This window comes from Dermacentor albipictus, chromosome 5, assembly GCF_038994185.2.
Source record: "Dermacentor albipictus isolate Rhodes 1998 colony chromosome 5, USDA_Dalb.pri_finalv2, whole genome shotgun sequence".
Lineage (NCBI taxonomy): Eukaryota > Metazoa > Arthropoda > Arachnida > Ixodida > Ixodidae > Dermacentor > Dermacentor albipictus.
This window is the reverse complement of record NC_091825.1, coordinates 78,740,866-78,768,319: the sequence shown is the minus strand read 5'-3', so window position 1 is coordinate 78,768,319 and position 27,454 is coordinate 78,740,866. Positions and strand designations below refer to the sequence as shown.

Below are 27,454 nucleotides of genomic sequence, written 5' to 3'. Positions count from 1 at the left end.
CTGCTTCGAATGGAAGTATTATGGCTCCTCTGGGTCCTGTACAAGTCAGTATAAAATTATTCCGCTGTTTTTACTATACCTTCAGGATTGCTGCAAATATTAACCTGCTTATCTTTCAGTGCACACATCTTAGTTTGTCCTATGCCAAGTTTCCTCTTCACTGATTTCATGCTGCGTCCATTTTTTACGGCTTCCTCAGTTTTCTCACGTTATAATTTCGAATATCCCTTATTTTCGCCTTGTTGATTAGTTTTGACAGTTCCCCGAATTCTAGCTTACCTCTTGAGTTCGACACATTCATTCTTTGTCATTTCATGGAGACTTATACATAAATTTAAGTATATTGTTGCGAGATTTTGTGCATGCGTGCAGTGAACTTTGTTTAAAGTCACACTTTTTTGCCCTTTATCAGGCTGTATCTTCGCTGAAGTGACTAGCGCAAGAGTGGACACGGGACACTAAAAAGGCGACAAGCACAAGCGCTTGTCCTTGTCGCCCTTTTAGTGTACTGTGACCATTCTTGCGCTAGCCACTTCACCATGGAATACCAACTAGCCCGGTTTCAAATCTGCATCTTCGCATTTGTACATTCTATTGTATCTTCGCATTTCTAATTTACGAGGGCAGGTCAAATGAAAGTGTTCCACCCCCACCCCCCCCCCCCCCACACAATAATTCTTCCGTTAATTATGTGCGAGGCATGCGAGTAGCATACAGGCATCTCTCATTTACGGTGAACTTTGAATTTTATTGGCCACTGTGAAGAGTTGGAGCAAACTGTTCCAAGAAGGACGTGAAAGTTGCAAAGATGATTCAAGACCGGGCCAAAGCCACTGTGCAATCACCCCCAGGACAATTCCAAAGGTTGATTAGCTGATTAGACAGGAATGGAGGATAATCGTCGATGAACTGGTTATCAGCTCATGTGTGCGCAATGAATGCCCAACACGGAGAGGTCCGGCACTGCCTTGACTCATCTGACCCGGTATCACAATGAGGGAAACGGCTTCTTTTCTGCACTTGTGACTGGGGACGAGTTATGGTGCCACTACTACGAGCCTGAAACACGACGGCAAAGCTTTCAGTGAAAGCATTCCAATTCACCACCGCCAAATAAAGCGAATACCGTCATTTCTGCCGGAAATGTGTTGACTTTTTTTTTTCGATCATCAGGGGCCATTACTGATCGAATTTGCCAAACCTGGAGAGGCTATCAATCATTTCCGATATTGTGAAACGCCGGATCGGCTGTCTGTCGCAATCACAAACAAACTACGGGGAAAACTGACGAATGGGGTCACCTTGCTACACGACAATGCTCGCGACTACGTGGCTGATATGGTTGACAGAAAACGGGCAAAGTTCAAGTGGGAAACGTTGCAACACCCGCCATACAACCCAGACCTGTCGCCTTGCGACTTCCACATTTTGGGTCAGTTGAAGAAACTGCTCAAGGGAACCAGATTCGTGTCGGATGATGACGTGAAAGAGTCGGTTACATACTTTTTGAAACAGCAGCCCAAGGAGTTTTATGAGACGGGAATCACGCGACTCGTTAGTCGGTGGGACCAATGTGTAAAGGCTCATGGAAACTACATTTAAATAAATTACCCCGTTAGTCATATATTTGCATTGACTCACTTTCATTTGACTCGCCCTCGTATATTTTGCAGAACTCGTGCTTTCTTTAAGTGCTCTCTTTTGCGACAATAATTTAGGTGCAATTACTCACAATAGACGACCGGTGACGGCTGCTCCTGCCCAATGCATTGGAACAAAGGCCAGCGTCATTGAAATTTCTCCCTGGCAAAAAAAAAAAATTGCTTATGTACGAAAATGTAAGCAAGGTTCTTGAATGACAAACTTCCAATAAAATTTTTGTCCTCAACTTTTTCACATTTTTCACATGGAATCATTTATATCAGTTATTTCTGGCATAATTTTTGGGACATACGAATATATTCTTTTATGAAAAATACATATTTAACTTGTCGTGACAGTGTGTAGCGTTCAAGAAATCGTGTGGAGCATCTCTGGCAATGGCAATGCACTTATTATTCATGTAATTTATCCCTCGACAAATTCTATAACGAGGTGGTCGAATTGGAATGTGGGCGATGGTGATAGATGGTGAAAACGTGATAGCGATGTAATTTTACTAGTCTTTACTCGCAGCGTAGCGAAGCCTGTGCGATGTCATTACTGGCCCCACACGGCGTGCTAAAGCTTTTAAGGGTGTGCGCACCCGAGTATGTCACACCCGCGGTAGTCCGACCCGCGTCAAGTTGGAACAACGTCCGAGAAGTTCGTGCGCAGCGCTAAAACTTGCTGTCGCAGTCAGTGCTTCGCACTTCGGAGAAGATTCAGCAGACGAGCGTTCATCAAACTTCCACAAAGTGCCTGGGCAGTCGCAGTCGTTATGAGCATACGTTGGAGCCAGCCGATCAGCGTCTTCATTTCCCGCCGATCCCTACATGCGAAGGTGAGAGATAAAACACGTAATGCAATTTTATTTCCGGAGTCAGTTATGCTGCGCACGAATGAACAGTCAGAGCGACTTGGTTGTAGTCTGCAAAGGCGGCGAGGGAGTCGGTAAAAATGGCAATCCTGGATGCTATTTAGCTCCTCTTGAACGCATTTCAGTGCAACGTCAATCGCTGCTAGCTCCGCAGTTGATGAAGCTGGATGTAGTATATGAAACACACGTCGTACTTGATTCGAAGGGCAGGAAAAAAGTTGCAGAGCTGCCTTGACCATCGGTGAATAGTTGAAGATAATCTGGAAACCTTTCGAACATGTGTGACTGAGCTAGTTGGAATATTGCCGAAACAGGCATAACAGACTTTTTGTGCATGTCAGGGATTTGGGGATAAATGAGGAATATACGTGTTTGTTGATATCTTTCGGAGGCGGAAGCGTAACTGAAGCAGGCCGTACAGGACTGCCAGAAATGGTCATAAATAATGTCGCCATTTTTCCGATCCGAGGTGGTGAATCAGCCGATCAAGGAAGGACTGGTCATTCTATGCGCGGTGCAGGCACTCGATATGACAAAGAGGTCTCTGATCTGCTTGCAGCCTCAACGGTAACTGGTGTGCTTCGGTGAGTAATGCAACACATTGCGCCCCAAGAGGTAATATAAGCATGAGTCGGAGGGTTCCAATTGAGTCATCGTTCCAGTTGGGTCATCAAACCAGCCAGTACATTCAGGGCTGGTAGCGAATACACAACGCCTGAGAGCACAGATGGCAGGTACACCTGCAGAGCTGTCGTTTGGTCGCAGCCTGCACGTCTAGCAGTCAAGGCGCGGCCACATACTTAACGAAGGATTGCGATTCGTGCTTCACAAGTTTAACCGCAGGACGCCAAGATATGTGGTTATCCACAGTTATTTCCAAATAACGGTGTTGTCGCACCCAGCTTGTCGGCGTCTCGTCAAGGTACAGTCGGACCATGGTTCTAGTAGCGCGTTTTTTCATGATGATGTGCTAATGCAGCCGACTTGGCGGTTGATATCTGCAGGCCAATATCACCCAAGTACTCCGACGACGCATTCAGATCTATCTGCAAGCTTGCACGAAGCTGCGGACCAAGGCCCGAAGGGCCGCTTATCCGCAGAGCAATACCATCTGCATATATAGCTATACCTATAATAGAGTCACTGTCCCGAGGCAAGCGACTTGGAAGATCGGCGAGTACGATGTTAAACAGAAGCGACGCCTAAACGCTGCCCTAGGGGAGCCCGGAATTCACAGTGCGGGATTCAAGTGTTCTTCCTCTGACACGCACTTTCATCTGGTGCCCCGATAGAAAGTTGCGCACAAAGCAGAGCAGACAAGCCGAAATGCGCGTGGTCGCAAGAGCAAAATAATCGCCCTATACGGAATCGAGTCGGAAGCTTGCTGTATGTCTAGGAATAGCATATAGGCGGGGCACTTGTTTCCACAGCGGCGATGAAAGCTACTCATGACCCCAGGAAAATAATTCTCGAGCCTGGCATCTTGGCGAAACAGGACCATTCATTCGTTCCATTACCTTCGTGACATTTGAAGTTATTTATATGGACCCTGGCTTCTCGGAAACCACGCACAGAAGGCTGTTTCCCTCCTGAAATTAGGAGAAACGGAAGAAACCCCGCGAAATTTCAAGACTTAATCTTTTCCACTACTTTCTATTCTTCGCATATAAGACGTTCATCTACGTTTTTTACGTCTAAATCTTTGTTATCGCTTACTTTATTGGAACAAATTACCGAACATTGTAGTAAATTGCATGACACTTGATTCATTTGTAAAAAAAAACATAGAGGCAATAGCATTTTCAGATATTTAATAGATTACATTTTCGACTAGCTAAGCGTTTTTTTTTTTACTCTCTCGTTTCTTTGTTGTATTAATACTACTTCTACAGCATTTGCGTTTCACAGTGATGCGTTTGTTTTGAATAATTTTTATGCTTCGTACTGTTTTCCTACTGACTGATGTCCCTGCTCTTCTTGGACACGGAAAGGGTCTGCAATATCTGCAAATAAAATAAAAAATAAAAGGCGAGCCTGTATTTCTCGAACCTAACACAGCATGCTGCACAAGTCTCCATCGCAGCGGAATCGCGCTGCCGTTGCAGAAAGCCTTCCGTAGCCACGTCGTTTCCATCAATAAACTCCATCGGGAACGTGTTGTGGCCAGCTGCTACGTGCCCGGCACGTACAACGAGGACTTTGGGCATAGCGGCGATAAAGAAGAAGCGATGTAAATTTGCTCACGCAACGACCTGACTGCCCCCGCCACACGAGGTGCCAGCTGCATCCGAGAGTCTCTCGCATACACGCTCACCGACTCGCGACGCAGTGGACACGTGAGCGTGGAGAGTTCAACGGAGCGCGCGTGAGTTTTCGCTCATAATTCATTCGACGCGCCTAGCCGGTCCACCGACGGCCGAGATGGAGGACGCGCCTTCAGTCGACGCTGCCGCAGGGGGCCCCGCGCTGGACGCTCGCGGCTGAAGGCAACGAACGCTGTTCGGTGACGCCGCACCGTCTTTCGTTATTAATTGCTTCCGTTATTGACTGTTGCCATTCAAGCGAATTGCCCGCCGAGACTGGTGGCTTCGTGCTTTTGCAGCAACCTAAAAAGCATTCGTTTCTGTTTTAAAGACATGCAATGTCTTTCTTAGCGAGTTAACCCCCACTTTCCCGCATCAGATATGTGCAGTTATAGTCCCTTTCCTGAGTCGATCCAGGAGATAGTAATTCCCGTGGGTAAGTGTCAGATAAGTTCGTGTGGCTAAAAGTGTGAGTGGCTCTAAAAATGTGGCCCGATGCCGACAATGGTGTAGTAAAAAAAGTCGCAGTTTCGCCCGAAAGTCGAAGCACCGATTGCGATAGCAAATTAGTACACAGCTATACGAAGGACGGTAGTTTTATCGGCCGTGTAAACTTGGAAAGATTCGCTTACTAATTAAATTAACAAGCATGGTGCCAGCGCGCACAAGCAAACATAACACATCGAACTCGATGAGCGCGGACAATGGCTGTCAAAACGCTCGTGTGAGCAAGCGCGGCAGCAGCTGCGAGCGAAGCCGCCTTCGTGCTTTCTATCGCTTCGACTCCAGAGTGGCGAAAACAGCGCGCACAAAGGTATGAGCCGTCTACAGATCCCTCTCAAGATACGACGCGCGCGACCACGCGCGGCCGTGCAAAGTACGCACTTGTTGGCAGAGTCGCGCTCGGGCCGGGCCCATGCCCGACCCGAGCCCGAAAGGGCTATGCGACGGCCCGCCCGAGGCCGACTCAATAGTTTCAAAGCTGACCCGTGCCCCGACCGGGCACGAGACCGGGGCCCTTGAGTCTAAGCGAAGTATGGTCCAAATCCCGGTAATTGTTAAGATGCCATCCGCGGCACAGAACTTTTTCTGGGGATAGTTTTGACTTTTTCGGCACTTGATCTGGCGTTGTTGCTGATGAATGAACAGGTAAAATGGAAAGAAAGATTATATATTCAGCTCATTATACTCGTGCGTTAACATGCGATAAGAAAGCCTCTGCTACATTTGCCCAATAGTTGCGCCGTCCTCCTGCGTGCGCGATCTTGGAAGTCACGATCAAAAGATAGAGGCAGGAAATGGGGGGGGGGGGGGGAGCAATGGGAGCGCACTAGGAAGAGGAAGATGTAAGCGCGTTTCTCCTCGGCCGTGGCACAGGCAGTGCATGGCTGTTCACACGGCTGAGCCCACACTGTAGATGTCGTGGAGAACTAGCAACACTCATCACATAATATGGAACTGCGCGAAGGACAATCCTCCTCCTAACTTGATGGCCTCTCCCTCAGCTGAAGCATGGGAGCCGGTGCTGCGCAGTTCTAACCTGGACACCCAACTACAGGACATATAACGAGCGGGAGTGGGTGCCATCAAATATCGATTGAGCGCCATCTGCCCCGGCTGAAGAAAACACGCTTAATCACCGCACCTAATGCTGACGAAATAAAGTTTTTCCTTCGTATAGTAGCAGGTAGTGTTGAAAAGTCACCTATAGCATAGCCAGCCTACTACGGGCCTGACCGAGGCTCAGGCCCGACCCGAGCCCGGCCCGCCGGTCGGGTCAAGCCAGGGCCCGGGCCCGTGAAGTGCTTTACACCAGCTTGAGCTACGATCTCTCGCGTGATTCCACGCGCACATACAGCATACGACTCGCGACGGCGGTGTTATCGGCCTTGGACTTTATACGGAAGATCACGGCGACAGCGAAAATGCGCCTGGATTGTCCATATGATTGTTATCGCAATAAAAATTAAGCAGTTCGGCGTTCTTCCTACTCCCATCACGTGAGAACTGACGTAGATAGAGTGTCGTGCACACTGACTCTGCCATATTCTCAGCCCCAACTCGCTCAAGAAGGCATTGCCTTTGATCGACTTAAACTGAAGTTTCAATCGCCTTCCAACTCTTATAAATCAGCATTTAATATACCTTTAACTATCGTACACGCATTGTTATGTGTATGTCGTTATTCGGCTTTAGAAGTTTGTATAAAAGCTGGTAAGGCTGTCTTAAACAGCAGTCGAAATCAGCTCAAACCCGACTAATAGTTTTTTCGTGCACGATAAAAATCAACTAAGAAAAGTTCCATTCTAAGTTCGATAACGAAGTTCGCTATTTTATGGCTGAAATGCACTAATGAATGGACAATCTTAGGAAGAACTATAAATGGTCCAATTAGAGAAACATTTTCAACGGGTGTGTCATATGCCATGCAAATTCCATTATAACCGATCGAATATACTGTACAAGCGCTGAATGTAAGTCGTTGCACTGAAGCAATGTTTAGCATCCTGAAGTTGCACACATCTCCTTTAATTTCGTCATATGATGTTTCGTCACGACAGCGGCGCTGAATTAAAAACAATACCACGCGAGGCGCACCAGCATCTGTCTTTTAGGGAAACGTCGACTATATTTGATACATAGTATATCAAACAACTGAATTGTCGCAGGTGTGTCGTCCCTAATACCGTAAACTGTTCATTGTCGTGGAACTGTTACGTTATCCTAAGTTGCAAGGCTGAGCGATCCACCCGTTTCCTTTCATTTTTCCTTCTCAACTTTCTCCTATGAGTCCAAACGCGTTTTCTGCTTCTCTCCAGTACGTCTTCACGGTTACCACCCATTGTTGGCGCTTCTTGCGCCATCTAGAACGACCGGTTCAGGTTACATGAGCGAAATGGACCCTCATTATTTGTTCTCCTGCCCCCCCCCCCTTCCACACACACAAACACACACACCCTGGGCTACGGAGACGACGCTTGGTGGGCTGTTAATAGACTTTACCCGCTGGACTCCTTTAAAATTTTAAATGCATCTGAATTTTTAAGTGTAGCCTTTCGATTCATTTCAGTTGTGCTAAGTTAGTACTCGGCAGCTTATGGAACTCATGAAATCTACATTTCGTTTTCATTCTTGTATGCATATGTAGAGTATGCATTTTTGCATACACTACTTACCGACTGAGAACCATCTTGTAATACAAGACAGGCAGAAGTCACGTTAACCAGGCTGCGATGTCACGTCCCACCCATAAATTTATACATGCAGTGATCTGGTCTGGTGATTGCTGCTTTGTGCCATTTCTGCGACACATTAGATACAATTGAACATTGCTTAGTGGACGGTCGGCGCTTCTATTACCCCCAGAAAAAATGAGATTGCAAATTACAGTGCGATAGCTCGCCCTGCCATTTAATTCTTCAGTGGTGCTGTCTCTCAGTGCTTCCGTGCTTGGACACTAACACAGGAACGTATGCATTGCCGCAGAAAAATACATTGGTGAATCTAACCGGTTTTATTGATATTCGTATTAATCGTTTCAGTCTTCCCATACTGTCTCATTGATAAATATACATATACATATTTCCTTTCTTTTTCTGTGTTCTATTACAATGGTTTCTTGCTGAATTGTCTTGTATTTTGCTCACTTTAATTGATTCGTCAAAATTATTGATTTCTAAATTTAGTTCCTTAAGATATATCTAAAATATTCCCGACTCTTGGTCAATCCACCTGAGTAGGCATGTGCCAGTGACTTTAAGGTCATCATCATCATCAAGACGGCGCTCGCTGCATGGTGATATGTATACGGGCTCACGTGTGGTCGTGTCCCATGTTCGGACGTTGGGACCCACCCAGCCCTTCTTTGGCTGTGCCCCTGCCTCAAGGGCTGTGTTCCACTTTCGAATGGGAGTTGTACTATCAATTATTTAAGGGAAGAAGCGTGTGAGCTTCCTGTATCCTGATAATTTCTGATCGTTTGTATCTATGACAGCCTAAGAAATACTTTTTCGGAGATTCTTAAGTGGTCCCGTCGGATATGTCTTGGAACAGACGTTCCGTGTCCATTTGTCGGCTGCCTGCGAGCGAAAAGACGCACCCGCGTGTTTGGGCCGCCGCCAGAGGGCGAAGAATGTGACTCAAGGCTGATCGTGTCCTACGTCACCACTCTTTTCAACGCACGCGATTGTCCGAAACAGGCGGTCGGCATAGGCCGCGGCCTCCCGTCGGTGGATCACCGAATTGGTGACGCCTCTGTGAAGCCAAACGTCGCGAGAAAAGCGCGCGAAAGCCCCCTTTACACCGATGAATCGTGCATGCAGTAAGCCAGCGGCGCGAGCCGTCTCAAGCAGTGCGGAAGTGCCTTGCACAAGGTCAAGACCTTGTTTGTCTCGACGAGTCGCTCAAAGAGCACGTCTTTCAGACGGCGTGCTCTTCAAGACATGGGCAAGGCCACGCAGGGGGTGTTCCCTATCTGCCCGTCGCCGTGCTTCGTCGTTTTTTGGGGCACAACAACGACAAAAGAAACAAAGAAAAGAGAACAAAGACAACGTTCCACCGCGGAGCGGTCCATTTGTTTTCGTCGACAGCGTGTTCCTTTTGTTTTCGTTTTCTTGTCTTTCATTTCCACCCTGATCGTCGAAACGCTGCTACGTGCGCTCACTGTTGCGAGCCGTCCCGCTGTCCGCACCTCCTGCGCGCCGTCATCCATCACTCGTTAACCATGACGCGCGTCACCGTATGGTGCTTCCGTTCAACCCTGCGTCGTGCCTGCATCCCTTGGAGACAACCAAGTAAGTCTGTCCCAACGCAGCCAAGCGCTCTTTGCATCGGAATACGCTGAGGCACATGACTGCATGGTTAAGAAGGAAGAGGGGTTGGACTTACGTCGCCTCGTTAGGGTGGACAGCCGTCGTATATCTTGCTGTGTCGACACGTTTGTTGGGGGCGCAGCGCCTGTCCGTCTAACCTGGTCTAGAGATAGACTAGAACGGGAGATAGTAGAAGCTTTCTGCATTGCAAAGGCCGAGGGCACGTGCGGACGATGTGGGCTTGATCACCCACGTACGGCAAGTCATCTTTTCGTCGATTTCCACTTTCATTTCACCTGATTATTTCTAAATGTCCAGTAAACATAGTAATGAAATATGCCCCGTGATTTCTGTGACTTCACTGTCTCTTTAATCGTATACCTTCCGCACTGCATGTACTGAACATTGGAGGGAAAAAAAAAGTATGTGTGCGCGCACTGAAATGGCTGCAAGCGCGTGTCGTCACATTGCGGAGTCATAAAGTGTGGTGCTGACGAGGCAGAGTAATCCGATGAATCTGCGGCGTTTCTGGAAGGCAGACGATTACTATTACCACCTGAAGTACTTGTGCATCGTCTGCGACACTAATAGCAAATCCCTTTTTATTTATTTATTTATTTATTTATTTATTTATTTATTTATTTATTTATTTATTTATTTATTTATTTATTTATTTATTTACATATACTGCAAGCCATAGCTCTGGTCCAAGCGAGAGGGACTATGTGTAGCACAAGGGTATACGTTTGCCCAACGCCATGCCAGCGGAACACATTTATAGAGCACGTACGCCACGACGTACGTCATGCCGAGCGCAGCGCCAGCCTCTCCAGCGGTGCAGTCCAAGTCAGTGTCTAAGTTACTTTCTGCTCGCTCCCTTCGGGAATTCAAAATGCTGTTACGAGCTGTAGAACCCTGCAAACCGTAGGCCTAGCCGACCGAGCCCATAACAATAGGATGGCACGTCGGGCTAGCTCTTAATTGTTCATGTTGAACAGATCTTAAAGCGCACCACAACGCGCACGCAAGAGGCGTGTGCGTGCGCAGACAGGGAGCGCAGTCCCGTCTGCCTTTCTGTAACCCTGTGTGTGTGCGCCGGTGCACTTCAAGACCTGTTCAGCGTTTGATCGTAACAGATACAGATGTTTTGGAGTGTGTGGCCCGATCAGTATTGGGGAGTTGCGGGTATAGTCATGCGCAGTGGGCCTGAACCAACGCACTCGCAGTCAGGTAGAAAAATGGCCAGGTTTATCTTGGTTAAGCCAAGAATGCGTTGTATATTGCGCGAGTTGGGGCCCAGCTTTTCCTCCGGATGTCGTGACATCACGTCACGTGGTTGCGCTAAAGGTCAATGGTGGCTGCCCGGCCGCGTCCAAGGGCTGAACTGAGTCATTGCAATATGCAACGCATAAAAATAGAAGCAACTTGATAACAAACATAGCAAACTTAAAAGAGAATAGACCCACATATGAGACGCGCAGCAATGAACAATGCCTCATACCCTCAATGGTGGCAGCCCGGCCGCGCCCAAGGGCTGAACTGAGTGATTGCAATATGCAACGCATAAAAGGGATCAAAGCAGTAAAGCAGAGAGAGAGAGAGAGAGGAAAGGCAGGGAGTTGAACCAGAGGCGAGTTTCCGGTTTGTTACCCTGCACTGTGGTCGGGGATATAGGGGTTGTAAAGACGACAGCGGGAAAGCAAAGAAACAGCTGCGTATGGGCAAGAAAGGAGCCGCGTGGAGTAGCACACGTCGAAGTGACGCTTCAAACGATTCCCTCGAGAGGACGAGGCACTTTTACCACGTGACGCACGCACGCAGGGGGAGCAACTCGCCGAGAGCCGATATGGGCGCAGCGTGCGGCCGAACCGTTGGCGGTCCAAGAAGACGTCGTCTCAGCGACAAACTTTATTTGCAAGGGCAGTCATCGGCGTCGTCATCTCGCTATCGTTGAGTTCTGCGAACTCCGCACTGCAATTCGGTTCGTCCCGCACGGCGACGGGCTACGTCAATCGCCCCCGGCGGTTGCGGGGCGTCAATCAACGAACAGGCCTGCCCGTCTTCGCCGCCGGTAGCAACGCTGGCGGCCGCTAATGAGCCGCTTACTTGGCAGAGATTGCCGGTTGAAGTATAGAAGCTCACTTCTCGCCACGAGGAAAAAGACAAAACAACGGGCCTGGCGAAAGGCGCATTAATCACTCTCCCCCGGCCCCCTCCCTACCTGCGGGCGTCGCGAACAGGCACGAGCCAGCCAGCCCAAGCAGCCAGTGGCTCGGCGTCCTCGTGGTCCGCCTCGGCGTCGTCTCTGTCAGGGACCGCGCCGCGAGACAATGGCTGGCAGCGCGCGACGGTTTGCCGCTGCGCGCGTTGCGCGTCGCCTCCGTCGCCGAACGCCGTCCGGACGCAGCCGAGTGCGGCGGCGGACTCGAGCGCGCGCGCGCACACACGCGCGCCAGCTTGCTTGTGCGAGTGGATGCAGCAGCTACGTGCCGCCGGCAGCGGTTGCCTCTCCGGGAGAGTCGGGTCTTCCTGCTGCGCAGCGCGGATCGCCACACGGGGCAGCCCAGCAGGGGTGGGGCGTCCTCCGAGGTGAACTCGGTGCTAACCTCCTAAAGAAAACCATTTCACGCCGCCCGTCAACGTCGACGTATAGCGCGAGGGGGTCAGCTGACCGTTGCGTGGAGGAGCTGTTGTGGCGCTGCTGCGGCCTTGAACTCCCCCCCCGTGTGCCCCCAGGTGCGTATACACGGTCGTTCGCAAGCGATTCCTCGTTTCGCGTGTTGTTTTCGTCCGCGATGTTCCTCGTTGCCTCGCGCTCGTTCCGCTGCGAATTATCTTTCCCGCGTCGTTTAGCGAGAACAGATGATGACCCTGTATTTACGACGTTCACGCGTGGACCGACCAGGTCATGTCTGAAGTCTAAAATGTTCCGGTTCCTCGGTTGCACACCGCGCTTTCCTGTAGCCCCGAGTTTTTCTCAACATTTTCTTTTTTTCACTCGGTGGGGAGAAAAAAACAAACGCCGTCGTACGCAATCTCTGTGCACGGACGTCCGTTCCATGTTTCGGCACAGCTGCAGACGCATGCATTGAGAGAGATATATCTCTTCACACTCGGGCAGGGCTGGAACATAAGGGTATAGGGCCATTCCATCGCCGAGTTGAATTAAGTTTGCCAGATCCTGTTATGTGTGCCCGTCTCCAGCTGGCTGTGCCGCTGTACTAACAACGTGCAGAGCCCTTCTGACGGCAACGCAGGTATTTCACGCCAGTAAGAACCTTTCGCTGAACTTCCCTGGGCACTCTGGCTAAGACGAACTTACCTACGCAGCGATCAGATGTCCTCAGAACGAATGAGCCACTCTGACAAGGTGCAATGTTATACGAGGTCAGGGTTTCTCTCTGCATCATTTGTTTTCTTTTTCTGGCATAGAATCTTGACCGTCCAGTTTAACAAACTATGGCTTAACTTATTTCTAGTCCCCTACCTTTTATAATCCTTACATTTATCTTGCTAGAGCATACCTTCAAGTTGACCATTACGCCCTCTATAACAAAGCCTTCTCTCGATTGACCAATGTGCGTGGGAAAACAAGATGTCGCTCTTCGTGATATAGGCGTTCCAATGCAGAGACACAGCAGTGGAGTCAATTTTTCTCAGTGTGTTGATTTACGTGCGGTGTCCGTGGATGAGCAGATCGAATGGTGAATACCTGTCCACGGGCACATCCTGTGCGCATGCCGAAGGGTAGCATATCGGATTAGTTGGAACACTTCACTGCGTTACAAGGACGTATTGCGTGAAGTGGACAGAGCAGGATGACAATAGGAATGAGACGAGCACTCGTCCCTGTATCTTGCCGTCCTGTTGCTTCTACTTCGTGCAATACGCCCTCGTCACATTCTAGCCTAATAATTACGCGTCACATTTCACTCTTACCTCATCCACACAGCTGAAGTTTATCGTGCCTTACCGACAATATAGAGACCGATGTCACGACGAATTTCACTGCGCCGCCGTTGCTGCCTGCAAAGGATGCTGGTAGTGGTAATAGTTAGCGTGCTGAAGGGCAACTGTGGCAATGAGTACTTTTTTTTTCATCGTCACAAACCAGCTTAATTCGCGGTATGAAGAGACAGGGAGAGGATGATAAAAATATTCTACTAAAGGAGCACATCAAACAAACCATTCTCTGCTGTATTCACGGAAGTAATCGAGTGCCTCACCATAGCGCTTCGTCGCGTCTCGTGTCATTACGGGAGGGGGGCATAATTTCTTTAGCCATTAACGACGGTCATCTGTTTGTCGTGTGACTGTTGGGGGAAAACAGATATGCATAGGCGCGCCCTCTATGGCGGAGCTGTACTGTTTCGTTACCGGCTGGCGATTAGCTGTAGGCCGTCCGTTGGATGTTCGCGACTAGGGATTGATGTCTACTAAGAAGAAGCAAAGACAACTTCTTCATATCACAACTGCACTGAAATATCGGCGCGCTTCTGTTGACCTAGATATGATGTGACTTCCACCTTTGTTGCGTTAACGCGTACTGCCATGACACGCTCGGAACGCTCACTTTAAGTCAAGGTCAACATTTCTGTCGATCGCGGAAGGTAAGCCCGTGCGTGAAGTATAGCTGCCAACCTGTATGTTTAAGATTCGTAAAAATCCCGCAGACGGGGGCGGTGGGAGGGTGGAAGGAGGAGCAGGAGGAAGCAGGAGCGGGAGGAAGGGGAGGGAGTGGCACCTATTTTTTAAGAACTTTGTCCTGAGCACACACACCTTCTCTGGCAGCATGCCCACCTTGTTGCATACGCACCGTAGCAAAGTTCGCACACCAGAGACTGTTACGTCTCAACACCACCAAGGGTATTAATTGAACGTTTGCCACGCGTCATACCACCGCACCTCGTATCCAGACGTCAACGCGGCGTGGACGACTAAACGCGCTCACCCCACCATTATACCTGAAAACCGGAGAAGAGGATGAACGGGAAGGAACCACGACAACGAATGGATAGGCGCAGTTAATTAGACGAGTCAAATCACCACCCATCCCTCTGCACTTATCGAGCCGTCGAGACAGCGTGTAAACCGGCTGGTGCAGGGTTCCACGAAAGGCCCTCAGCTCGCCCTTCACCTGGCGGGCTCAGCGAAGGGGCAACGACGAATGAACCAGGTGTCGCCGGATGATTTCTTTCCACAGATTCCAAACCAGTTTCTTCGAGGCGGAGTTACTGCGAGTTATGGATAGCGTGGGCGTGGTGTCGCAATGGAGTCGACGATGGTGATTTGCTGCTGGACAGTCTTCAGACTCCCTAGTCGACTCGCCTAGGGAAGACGACAGGATTAAGAGCAGAGACTTTTCGAAAGTGACAACAGAGGGTCCAGATGTGAACGGAGACGTTTAACTTGCTCCCACATGGAGTGGGCTCCCGTACTGGAGCCGTGTAACTAAGCTTAATAAACCCTTTTTCCTTCATTTTCTACAACCAGACGTAGTAGCCGATGGGCTTGGTGGATTCCGTGCCCTGAACGCCACAGTGGCCGCAACAAGACTGACAAGCAGCATATTGTTTTTTAGATCACAGTAACCTTGGCAGCGACTCTGTTGACGCAGATTTCGCCTGCTTCAGAAACTTGTCTGAATGAACTTGCTGGAATCGTATCGGAGCTTGGAGCGCAGCACAACACGATAGATGAAGAAAGAGACTCGCAACTGATGTTTATGGCATGTACATATCTTATTTTACTGCATATCTACACAGATACACTGCGCATGTCGAAAAGACATAAAAACAAACAAACATCATATGTACGTGTCTATAACAATGATTTATGAAGTTGAACTCTCTGTCATGTAGTAGCAAGGATGGCTGGCTCACGCACAAAGTGCCCATTCTTGGTGACATCACCAAGAATTCTCCTCGTTCTTTGTTGTCCTCTCTTGCGTGGACACAAGGCATATGAGAAAACCCGGATAAGGCTGAGCGTTTACCATTGTTCACATTGGCACAATCCGGAAACCTTGAGTTAAAAGCTTCAATTAGCCGTACAAGCACAACGCGTGCACAAGCAGAAGACACCGCAGCACTGGACTGGCAACCGCATCATTATCGAGCAAGAAATGGGCACGCAGACAAAAGATGCGGCTCTCATTCAACGTTCTCAGTGACGTCGCAAAATGAGCGTACATTTGCGAGTGTCAGACATAAGTCCCCGCGACGCTGGTTATAACTGAAGTCATTAATTCAGCTCCTGTGTTGTCCTCTCTTTGTTACACATTGTGTTGCTTCTGAAGGTGCACTAACCGAGTTGAAGCTTTCTTAACTTGAGTGCATCTTTCTAACCGTTGCTTTTGTTGTGAATAAATTATTAACACCCTCTAGACGGGCACAACATGTCGTCATCTTAATTGGCGCATGTCGAAACAAGGTTGCTTTCAATGCGAGGTCATGCACGAAAAAACGGCAATGGCTCGGACAGTGGGAATGCACCTTGCTCGCTCGCCTCTGTCGCGTCTTTCTCTTTTGTTTCTGTTCTTTGTCTTTTCAAACGTCAGGTTGCCTGCTGCGTGTACGCTTCCTTGACCTTATTCGCGCGTCTCGCCGGCTGGAGTCCCAGCGACCTATACCGAGTCTTCTATCTACGCGGAAGAGAGCTCTTCCGCACGATAGCGCGGCGTGCGACGTCCGCTTCCTCCGCACGTCCAAGGCCACCAGAAGACATAGGGTGCCGCGGTGTTCGATGTTTAAAGGAGGCAAGCGGGAAAAAAAAGAAGACGGACTCCGGCACCATCTGCATCCTTAATTGATTTACTGCGCAAATCAGTAACTAGGTATAAATATTGTCCTTCGTTCGTTTACAGACAAATGGCAGTGCATTCTGGAATAATCGCTCGAGTTCGCTAACATTCTAGAATGTGCAATTCGACATTTGCCTTGCGCGCGCGCAAGGCGCGGCACTTTCGCCATAGAATCCACGACGAAATTCATGAGAGAGAGAGAGAGGAAAAAGCAAGGAGAGGAAGAGCAGGGATGATAACCAGAGGAGCATTCCGTTTGCTACCCTACACTGGGGGGTACGGGAAAGGGGGAATAGAAAGAGGAACACTTGAATACAGTAGGCGCGTCTTGCGGCGAACGACAAACCGATACCAGTGACGACCCGGTGAAAAACGGTCGCCACCAAAAAAGCAAAACAATGTACGCTTGATAATATCGCGGAACACAAAATGCTACAAGTATATTTCTTGAAGGTCAACAATAGGCCATCCTCAGACTGCGCTTGTCATTGCTTTATTTTTATTTTTATGTTTATTTTATTGGGGGGTGGGGAGAATCTCCTGTCGACACAGCTCAGTGACACCTGCGAGTGCTCGTTTGAACACACATTTGAAGTCCTTGGGAAGGGAACTTACTGGAGGTGCTCGACCGTGTTTCAGCGTTGTTTGTAACTTGATTTGTCACATTTCCATGTGTCTGCTGAAAAAGTCAAGCTCCTGCACTAAACTGGAAGTTGATGTTCTGTGGTCCTCAGCTAGCTTAATGCAGATCAATTGCTGCAGCTGTTTGGGCATTGTGGTATACCATGGCGCGCGCGTATTGCGCAGTACTGTAGCACCTTTGATGGCGAGGGAACCGATGAGCTTTAAGAGACAGCAAAGAGGAGCGTTTCGTATAAATGGCAAATTACACTTCTGGAATACCAGAGACGTCAGTCTGACTAGGAATGGAGTTTTTGTCAGCCAGAAAACCAGAAAGCAGTTAAAGGCGAAAAACAGGCTTGAATTACCCGCGCTATATCATCGTGACGTCATGAGATATCGACTGCGTCTGTTTGCGACGAGTTATTAGTTAATTGGTAGCTAAGAACTATCCCACATTATAAGAGAGAGAGAGAGAGAGGAGAGGAAAGGCATGGAAGTTCGCAACCACGTCCGGTCTGCTACTCTGCACTTGGAGAAGGGGGTATGGAGACGAAAAGAGAGCGAAAGGAGATAGAGATTTCGCGCACATTTAAGGTTCTCACCAAGACTACACACGGTTTCTAAGACCTGTTGAAGTATTTCAACAACGCTTTCGTGGCTTTCTGTGCTATCGACGCGTACGACCAAGGTCCAAGGATTTTCATTTCCGGAAATGATCTAGGGTGCAGCTGGTTCAATGCTGTCCGGAGAGCTTCACTTTAGACGTCGTACTGGGGACAGAGACATAGGATGTGTTGGATCGTTTCTATGCTTCCACAAGAATCGCGCATGGCGTATCCCCCATTACAATGCTGTCGCCTGCTGTCGCCTGAGAGCGGGAAACTTTTGATGGCACTTGTAGCTTTAAGGATGGATCAAGCCTGTGAGGATGGCACCTGTGGAGGTTGGGAGAAGACCAGTGTTTGTGTGTCATAGTTTTAGCCACGATATGAAGCTTTCTAGCAGCGTCGGTTCTAGATAAGGGGATTGGAACTGGTCGGGCTTCCAAGGGGGCAAACCGGGCGGCTTCATCGGCGAGGTCATTACCAGCAGTGCCGGTACGTCCAAGTAGCCACTGGAATATAACTTCATGCCCATTAGCGATAACTTGATGGTGGTCTTCTCTTATTTCTTATGTCAGCTGCTTATGAGTCCTATGATATAGGGCAAAATGCAGACTGTGAAGTGATGCCTTAGAGTCGCAAAAGATGACCCATTTCTGAGGTGTCTCTTGCAGGAGGTATTTGACAGTAGCACGCAGGGCAGCAAGCTCTGCTGCTGTTGATCTTGTCAGGTGTGATAGCTTGGATATCATTGTGGTTTTCGCAGCCGGAATGGCAACGGGACCTGAAGAGCTGGTAGGTGAGACCGAATTATCGGTATAGATGTGTATTCGGTCCCCGTATGTATTATTGATTAATAGCAGCGGCATCCGTTTCAGAACTATTTATGGCTAATTGGCCTTCTTTACACCCGGAATACTTAGGCGCACCTTGGCTGTTGGAGACACCACAAGGGCAATGAAGGCCTTGCTGATGGTATGTATCCTAATGGAAGACAATCTGTCTCGGTGATTATAACTTCAGAAAACGTTGCACAAGGTCTCTGCGATGGCAAGAACTCCAAGTAATGATGGGGAACGTGGGATATATGACGTATACGCGTCCTGAAACAATCCACAGCAACGTATGTTTGGATGGAATAATCTTTGGCGAGCACGATTGATGCAGCTGTTGACGCACAGCGAGGAAGTCCTAAACACGTGTGCAATGCTTGGCCGTGTAAGCTCTCCAATGATATTGGACTTTTACGCACAGGAAAACACTGGATGTTGCGTCGATACCATAGGAATAGAGCGCTGTGCAACTGAAGCATGTGGCGTACAGATGTGCCCCATGTTTTCCCGCACATAAACCTCGGTACCTAGGCAACAAACAAGATTTTTTTCTTGAATTACGTGCAATGAGGGCTCCAGGAAGTATTTCGGTCGATTATTACACCCAAGAATCGATGGGTCTTTCCATAGGTGATAGTGTGTCCAATAATCAAGACTGTATATGGTGTCATAGGTTTACGTGTGAATGCAATCAATGCACATTCCTCGGTCGATACAGTCAAGCCTTGTGTTTGAAGGTATGCTGATGTCAAAGTTGCTACCCGCTGCAATCGCGCGCGAACCTGAAGGCGAGTTACCGCAGAAGTCCAAAGGCAGATGTCATATGCGTATGTCGAGAGGTAGATTGTTTTAGGTAAAACTTCAGCTAGTCCAATGAGTGTCACATTGAACAACGTGGGACTGAGTACTCATCCTTTAGGCACAGTAAGTGTAATATTCAGCTGGGAGGCCATCTTCTGTTTGTACAAAAAACGACCGGCGAGTTGTGTAGTCGGATAACCAGCGAAGCATGCGGCCGCTGGATCGAATAGTATCCAGGGGGTTGATGATGGCGTCATGTGCAACGTTGTCATACGCGCCTTTCACATCGAGAGAGAGCGCAACTGATATACGCTTACGGCTTTTCTCCTGTTGCACAAACATTGTCAGGTCAATGACGCTATCAATTGAGGAAAGACCCCGACGAAATCCTGCCATGGAAGCGGGGTACATATTGTAACGCTCGATATACTATTCTAGACGTGCAAGGACTATCCTTTCCATCATCTTTCCGATGCAGCTAGCCAGAGCGATAGGGCGATACGCCGCCAAGTCCAACGGAGATTTCCCCGGCTTTAGCAAAGGAACCAGCAGCCTATTTAACTTCCATTGGCGGGGAACTTTACCTCTATGCCCTGAGCTGTTGAAACTGTTCAGAAGCGCTCTTCTTGCCTCTTGTCCAAGGTGTCCCAGGGCAGCATAGGTGACGCTGTCAGGGCCTGAAGAGGATGATAGTTTAGAAACGGCCTGGGCAGCTTCGAGTTCTTCCATGGTAAAGGATACGTCCATTTCCTGCACCCGAGCCGCAGGGAGGTCACTTAATATCAATGTTGGTGTTGACAGGCTCGCCACTGACTCTCTCGCACAGAATTCCTCCGCCACACCAAGCTCAGTTTGGCCAAGATGGAGGGCCAAAGCTGCGAATGGGTGTCGCTATTGCGGGGATGAACGAAGGCCACGAACTGTCCTCCAGATATGTGAAAGCGGCTTGCGAGGGTCCAGTATAATTCACAGAATGTCTTCCATCGCTCAATCTCTAGTTTGTCTATGCGACGATGAACTTTGTTCTGAATGCGTCGTGCGTCTCTGAGGTCATAAATTGATTTAGTGCTTCTGTATCGTCGCTCTCCGCGCCGTCGAATGGCACGAAGTCTCTCAAGTTCAATGTCGAAATCCGTTCGGTTTGACGACTGCGAGAATAAACACTTGGCAGCTTTCATTGCTTCTGCGATGAAATATAATGTTAGTGCGTCGGGGAGGTTTCACCGGCAACGTCCATTGACGACAGCAACATTATAAAGGAACTAATACTGATACTGATCTGTCCTAATAACTATTCGATTTCTTTTTCCGAACTATAACTTCCGAAGATGCAAAAATACTTTGAAATGTGTCACGTCATATTAAGTCAGCGGCAGTGCGGTTCTGGGCACAAAATTCAAAAAAGTGAAACGTTCACCTTCATTTTTTCCTCTAAGAGGCAACTGTTTTGCCGAGAAATAAATGCAAATCGAGTTCTGAAAAAATTACTCATTAGAGCAAAGCAAGTTAGTGTTGATATTTAGCGTGCTTCATTTCAAGCGCGAGATTCTTCAGGGTGAAAGAGAGAGAAACACTTTAGTTTGTGCTTTTCAAAGTGTATGTAGAACCCAATAGTGAGGCGAGCATGTCCTCCACAGTGAATGCATATGGCGGCGGATCCTATGTGACAGAGTTTCGTATAAGGTGAGCGATTGAAAGTTGAGAAGCAAATATTGAATCCTCACGGATGGCGCATTTGGCGAAATTGTGTGCATCAAGGGGGAGGAAGAAACAACTTCATTTCGTCAATTTGGTTCAACTTGATGGCAACCGTGGGCCAGAAATGTTCGAGGAGCGAGCTTTTCTGCGAACACTGCGAAGGCACGCAACTTGTCGGAGCCGCACGCTAACGTACACGACCCTGACCTGTCATGGCATTAGACTGACTAGTTTAACCGAGCTGCCACATGTGTGCAGCTGGAGCTGAAATTTCTGACGGCTCCTGGTAACGTTAGATTAGAGGCTTGCAAAGAAAAAAGAAAAAAAAAACATTCGACGAAAAAAAAAAGAGCAAAAATACAACAGGTGGTACATTAGGCTTGTGAAGTACGCGCACGTGTCGATGAAAGAGCAACGGCAGCATCGTAGTGCTTAACGACACTAAAGAGAAACGCCAAATCACATTAAGCTGATCAAGTATTCTTCGAAAACTGTAATGTTGTTAATTTCGCGGATCTATCTCCATCTTTAGAAGAGGAAATTCAGGTCAAAGCTCAATTTCTTCTTTATTATTATTTTATTTCGCGGTGAACTCGCAGCCACGCTACGTTAGTGAGACATGACGTATTTCAGTGCTATTTTTTTTCTCACATGGGACCGCATCAGCTCAGCAGTGAAAGTTCCCGAAACTTCTCATGTTCAATCTTTGGTTCCTTTCGAATACAACATGGTCCACTTTTACTGATAAACAAGTAACCATCGATCTTGGCAGACGTCATGACGCATGACGATCTTGGACGTCATGATCTATGACGTCCCGGCGATCTGGTGTTAGAACTGCAAGAGCCGTCGTCGCCATTCGTCTCTCGTCTCTCCTTCTTTTTTGCGCCTTTCTTGGTTATTCTCTTATTCTCGTAGTAAGGGTGGCGTTTTCTTTTCGTTTGTGTGTGTGTGTGTGTGTGTGTGTGTGTGTGTGTGTGTGTGTGTGTGTGTGTGTGTGTGTGTGTGTGTGTGTGAGAGAGAGAGAGAGAGAGCGAGAGATAGAGAGATAACTAGTTCAGTTGCCATGAGGAGCCATCGACAGCTAGCTTCTCCTTCTTTGTCACGTCATTGTCCTATTTTCCGGTGTAAGGGGCGTGTCGTTTTGATAATATCATTATTACGTTGAAGAGTCACTAAAATTACATTAATAGAGCGACCAATAAAGAGCAACATTAAATCGATTTACATAGGCGCTCTTCGAAGACCATTTGGTTTCATTTGGCGAGATAATGTTGATTACCTAGCGAAGTGAGTGTAGGCCGACGTATCCCCCTTTTTATGTGTTTTTTTATATTTATTTTTTATATATCGTAGCTAGGTAGCAACGCCGCGACGTCAGTGTGACTAAATAAATCCTAGAGTAGTTTGTTTGGGCAGTTTCTGGGCATACAATGTTCTCAAAGCTGGCTAGGTCGAGTCTATAGCTCCTTCAGAATGCAGTGCAACCCAGTGCAATACTCGCTTTTCGGCAGACATTAGCTATAGACCCCAGCGAATGCCATTAAAACATGTGACGTCACAAGGAGCCAGATAGGGAACTTTGTGATGGCGTCACCGTGCGTCCTTTCTGGCTTACAACGCATGCTCCTGTTGGGGACATTTTACCAGTTCAGAGTAACTTATATAATTCAGGTTTAATTTTACTGTTATTTATACTGTTCGTTCCGTACAATACATCCGCTCTTAGACCGATGACGACAGCGCTAACGACAACAAGACGTGTCGCACGTCGTGGAAACAACGTGCAGGTACTATTAGGGGGAAGTGCAGTTTCATTTTGTGCAACATTTTTTATACAAACAAAACGGTTATGACAGTACCCATCTGTGACAGACGGGAAAGAATCAGAATCAGATACCTTTAAGACGTTATTAAGATTTGAACGTGATTAGCTCAAGACCAAGCCAGAAACTACGATTCGGTCACGAGGCGCGCCGTAGTTGGGGAATCCGGACTAATTTCCATCACCTGGGGTTTTTTTACGTGCACCCAATGCGCGGGCCTGTTCACCCCCATCGAAATGCGGCCGCCGTGGCAGGTATTTCATCCCGCGCCTTTTTACGCTCGAGCCGCCCATCGCCGCAAGTCGCACCGCACGCTTGCGGTCGCTCGAAAAATTGCACGTATCCAGCACTTGTGCACAAATTACCGTTTACATTGTGTACACAGTGTATACCTTACACATTGTAAACCGAAATTTGTGCACAAGTGTTTGATACAACGCCAAAGCCCCCCACGGCGGACTGAAGCGGAAGGACGGCGGGCGCATCGTCAAGACCGAAAGCATCGCCGCTGCACCGCGCAGCGGCTAGCGACAAAGCTACAGTTTCCCGGGCTTGTTTTTTTTTTCTAGCCTAGATGGTGCACGAGTGTCGCGACGCGCACTTCCTCGAAGTGGACAATACACAAAGGATGCGAAACGACGCTTAAGGCCCTTCGCTGACACTGCCCCCATCTTGCTTTCTGCATTATTCGTCCCTATATACTGGGAGGATGTTTACGCTACAAAAACCATCTTTCCTCGCGAGTTCTATGCTCAGTGGGCTTCGACGAAATACGCTGGTTTCGTTGCGGGATTTCTCTCTGCGTGAGCCATTCGGTTCCATACTGCGTGCCTATCGCATCCGAATAATAATAATAATAATAATAATAATAATAATAATAATAATAATAATAATAATAATAATAATAATAATAGCAACAGTTTTTAGATGGCACGTTTATCAACAAATGCTGTTCGCTTGTCGGAGCATTCATGAGAAGCTGCGGGTACATATTCCAACCGATAAAGCAATAAAAATAAAAAATGCATTACAGAAAAGGTACACGAGATGTGACATCGAAAGAACGCGTTGTGCAAGCAATTTCATCACACTGACGTGTGGCGCCAATGATTACATACTGTCGGTTTATTTTCCAAGGGAGTGCACAAAAAAAAAACGCAGGGGCATATCTGCAGGCAACGTTCCTATGCTTTCACAGCAGACGCGTGGTCACAGCGGCGCCATTCTAGCGTTACAAGAATGACACCTGAAGAATGACACCCTGTATTGGCCCTTGTAAGTGAAGGACCCCCGTTGACAAATGTCCAGTCGAAGACATCTTTGTACAGCGGCATAAATGGCTCGCGAGGGCTCTCAAGGCTTTCGATGTTTTGTCCATGACGTGTCAAAACTCAGCGTCTTGTTATGGAAGTAATCACACACAAAAATAAGCATTGTCTTCACCCAAAATTTGTGAGCCATCCTTGACACTGTGTCGTCACTGTCATATTGCCTTTATCGTTGTCTTCGGACCAGCTGCCGCTGCTTCATGCGACGTTTAAAAGCTTTCCTTAAGTGATCCTCTACATTTATCTATTACTTTACGGACTAGGACCAAGAAACAAACCGGTGTACCGCAAAAAAAATTAAAAGCACCATACCGCGGTTCTTAAAAACTACGTGCACGTAGAAGAGTACATGCTTAAATACCACGGGCTATACATGTGAAAACACGCAATGATTCCCGAGCCGGGCAGCCATAAAGCGTTTGGTCGTACATTTTAGTTCTTCGCATGCTTTTTGCCTGTATAAGGGGGTGAGAATACGGTACACGACAATCGGAAAGTTCACCCGCCAGCATAAGTTGAACATCTCGTAGAGAGGGAGAGAGCAAGGAGGAAAGGAAGGGCAGAACCAATCCGCACGTGTGATTCCCGTTGGCTTCCCTGCACGGTAGGCAGAAGAGCGGAGACAGAGATCGGTGAACCAGCTTGCGCTTGGTTCACCGATCAAGTGGCGGCCAGGAGGGCGCGAGCTCTCATCCGCACTTCACAGTGTACAAGGAACGCTGCGGCAGGACTCACTGACAGTGCGCGGACGAGACCCCGTGGGCGAAGTCGGGGTCATTGACATAAGCTTCACCACATCGCGCAAGGGTAAAGGACGTCGCAAGAGCGATCGAGCACGCATGGCCGCGGCGTTAAGCTGAGCGTAACGAACAAGTAAGAACGCAGAGGGCGCATGGCAGAATCAGGAGCAGCACGCAATGCTGACAAACACTTTCCCCGTAGGACACGAATGCAAGTGAAATGGGGAGTTTCCAGTCTTCGGGCGAAGACGACCGCCGAGGACCCGCGTTCCTCAGACACTCTGCCGTGGCTGATCTATTGTTTGCGTCGGCTGCCTAGTGCGGCTCAAAGTACTTGACTCTCTGCGCTGCATGGAAAGTGGGCTGAAACAGAGCGCAGCTTTTGTCCTGCTGCTGCAACAGATGTCACACGCGGTGCTGTTGACCACCTGAGGTAGACATGAATACGACTTTGTAAACGCTGTTTTTCGGCGCTGCAGTCGACCCCGCACGGCTTGTTCGTATCCTTGTTGTTCAGGTATAGAGGACAGAGCTGAAAGTCAGGGTTTGCCTCTGACACATTGGCGGGGTTCAAGTAACTTAGGCGAGAGTTTTACGACAGCGCAAAGTTTCTCGACAAAGCTGCATGCGCTCGTGCATCATCGCACCGAAGCATTGAGTCTGCGTCACTTACTGAAAGCGGAATCGAAACGCATCGGCTGCTGTATTGGGCAGATCGCACGGCTCTGTCAGCACGTTCTTGATGCCGTAGTGTCTTTCTTCACTGGTATATGTCATGCTTTCTTGTTTTGTTTCGTTTTTCTATCACTTTCATCGTAAGAGTTTACGCAACATGAAGCAGGGGGAAATGGACAAAACAATAAAGGCAAGTAGGTCAACCGGAACAATAAATCCGAATTGTTATCCAAAGCTTTCATCGGGGAAGGGGGAGACAAAGATAAAGAGGCAGGACAGGGTCCGTTAGGGCAGGATCACAGCACAGGGTCCGTTTGTGCAGGTCTGATTTGCAACAAAGTAGTCGTCGACCTCTGCTGCGGCGGCTGATGGGGTCAGCATTTAAGAAAAGAATGCCTTATTCTGACGATGGTCGATAATCAACGCGAGCTTTCCATGTCGCTCGCAAGATGCTGCGCTTTTACAGTCGGCATCAGCGCTGCCTGCCCACACTTTAATATACCGGCGAAAAGTTGAAGGGGAATGCGACCAGTGAAGAATCAAGTTTGTTCGAGAGTTAAGTGCATGCATTCTCCCTCCTTCCACCTCCTCCCCCCCCCCCCCAAAAGAAAGGAAGAAAGAAAAATGAAACGCTGGGAGAGTCGGCCTGTAGTTCTCCGTAGTAGCTGTTCAGGTAGTGATTCGCACGTATACAACAAAGGCCACCAGTCGAATTGCAATGCGCTGCTAAGCACGAGGGCACGCGGGATCAAATCCCGGACGTGACGGCCGCACTTCGACGGGGGCGAAATGCTAAAAAAAAAAAACCTGTGCGGTGCATTGGGCGCACGTTGACGATCCACAGCTGGTCAAATTTAAGCGGGGCTCCCGCACCACAGCGAGCCTCGTAATCATATCGTGGTTTTGGCACGTAAAATTCCAGAATTAATTAGTAGAATTGCAAGCTTCAACCACGGGTCGTCATAATCGCACTCTTCTGTGAGCCACTGCAGATCTTCGAACAACCAATTATGGGCCCTATTGAGCGTCACTGCAGAACTTCCAAGAAACTATGATGGGTCCTAAATTGATCATCTACACGTAGGGGCGCTGTTGTCCCGCGGTCTCCTGTGTTGAGTCATTTACCGGGGGCCGCGATAAAATGTGATGTTCAATACACTTTCAGTACACTTTGTCATGATCAGTGGATCAAGAATTCATGATTAGCAGCGAGCTTCTTGAAGCTGTGTAGGAGTGCATTTATCTAAGTCAAGTAGTCGAACGGTGACCCAGATAATGAAAAAGAAATTTCGAGGTGGGTAAAAGATGGGTTGCAGCGCATGCGGCGGACATCCGCAAGTCATAACTGGCAGCTTAAAATCAAGGGTCTGACGGGTTGCCGTCTGGTCGGTCTGGGGGAGCCGAAACGTCATTCCATCTTTTTTTTTTTTTTTTGTCGGTGCCTTCTAATTTTCGTCAACTGGCAGCTTACGATACCATTGAAGATGAGTTTATAGAATCATTGGGCTCAGCCAATATTACCCTATGGGGCGGAAATATTGAGGAAGGTTAACAAAATAAAAGCCTGTAGAAGCTAAGATATGAGCAACAAGTGACCAAGAACCCGACACATGCCGTTTACGCGCTCTCTCTTCTTCTCGACTCGGTCCGCTGCTGGGATATCTCAAGTTGCGACGCCCTCGTGTCGTTTTGTCAAAACCTCACCGCTGACTGGGCCTGCTGTCATCTCATCCGTGCAAACATTTGCATGAGCTGCATCCCAAACCCTGTAAATCATTTATTCGTGCGGACGAGCTCATCTGCGGCGAAAGAAAAATGTGTCAGATACTTGGCCTACATTTTCGCGCATTCAAGAACAATACGTCTAAACGCTAAACGCACTGTTATTTTCCA

At 48.3% G+C, this 27,454-nt stretch overlaps 1 protein-coding gene across 2 annotated transcripts in view; it reads left to right on the top strand.

Moving 5' to 3' along the window:
- LOC135921203 (sulfotransferase 1C2-like) overlaps positions 1-27,454 on the top strand; it is a 75,733-nt gene that overhangs the window by 8,453 nt on the left and 39,826 nt on the right. Inside the window, exon 1 of one of the 2 annotated variants that reach the window (XM_065455522.2) lies at positions 11,927-12,368. The exons of the other annotated variant lie outside the window; for it this stretch is intronic. The gene's annotated coding sequence lies outside the window, so the exon portion shown is untranslated. Of the gene's footprint in view, positions 1-11,926; positions 12,369-27,454 lie in introns of those variants that run through there. 2 annotated transcript variants of the gene reach the window in all.